Source organism: Trichechus manatus, unplaced genomic scaffold (assembly GCF_000243295.1).
Source record: "Trichechus manatus latirostris isolate Lorelei unplaced genomic scaffold, TriManLat1.0 scaffold00089, whole genome shotgun sequence".
In the NCBI taxonomy this organism is placed as follows: domain Eukaryota; kingdom Metazoa; phylum Chordata; class Mammalia; order Sirenia; family Trichechidae; genus Trichechus; species Trichechus manatus.
In genome coordinates, this window is record NW_004444025.1 from 10,379,568 (window position 1) to 10,380,942 (window position 1,375).

The following is a 1,375-nucleotide window of genomic DNA, read 5'->3' on the forward strand; positions in this document are numbered from 1 at the left end:
CCCTTTGGGTTTCTTGCAGTAGTGTTCTGTAGTTTTCTTTGTATAGGTCTTTTACATCCCTGGTTAGATTTATTCCTAAGTATTTTATCTTTTTAAGGGCTATTATGAAGGGTATTGTTCTCCTGATTTCCTTTTGCTCGTTCTCCTTATCGGTGTATAGGAATCCAACTGATTTTTGTATGTTTATCTTGTATCCTTCTACTCTGCTGAATCTATTAGCTCCAGTAGTCTTCTCATGGAGTCTTTGGGGTTTTCTATGTATAGTCTCATATTATCTGCAAACAGGGACAGTTTAACTTTTTCTTTACCAATTTGGATGCTCTTTCTTTTTCTTGCCTTATTGCTCTAACTAGAACTTCCAACACAGTGTTAAATAGGAGTGGTGATAAAGGGCATCCTTGTCTTGTTCCTGTTAAGGGAATGTTTTCATTCTCTATCCATTAAGAATGATATTGGCTGTTGGTTTTGCATAGATGCGCTTTATTATGTTGAGGAATTTCCCTTTTCTATACCTATTTCATTGAGAGTTTTTATCAGGAATGGGTGTTGGACTTTGTTGAATGCCTTTTCTTTGTCAACTGAGATAATTACATGATTCTTTTCTTTCCTTTTATTTATGTGGTGGATTACATTGATTGATTTTTTAATGTTGAACCATCCTTGCATACCTGGTATGAATCCTACTTGGTCGTGGTGTATTATTTTTTTAATATGATGCTGAATTCTATTGTTCTTTCTATTTGTTCCAGTTGTGCAGTTAATGTTTTGCTTTTGTCCCTTTCTTCTTTTTTTGATATGTACATCTATTGCTATAAATTGTCCTCTGAGGACTGCATTTGCTGTGTCTCAAAGGTTTTCGTATGATGTGTTTTCATTCTTGTTTGACTCTAGCAATTTTTCCACCTCTGATTTCTTCTATTACCCAGTGGTTTGTAAGCAGGTTGTTTTTCAGTTTCCATGTAATTGATTGTTTTTTCCTTGCTCTTTCTGTTTTTAATTTCTACCTTGATTCTATTGTGGTCAGGGAAGATACTTTGTATTATCTCAGTGTTTTGGATCTTGTTGAGGGTTACTCTGTGGCCTAAGATGTGGTCTATTCTGGAGAACATTCCATGTGCATTGGAAAAGAATGTGTACTTTGCAGCTTTGAGTGCAGTGTTCTTTATATGTCTATGAGGTCAAGTTGGTTGATTGTGCCCTTTAGGTCTTCTGTATCTTTGCTGAGTTTCTTTCTAGATGTTCTGTCCTTTACCGAGAGTGCTGCATTGAAGTCTCCTACTATTATTGTGGAATTGTCAATTTCTTTTTTCAGTGCTGCTAGAGTTTGTTTTATGTATTTTGGAGCCCTGTCATTGGGTGCATAGATGTTTATTAT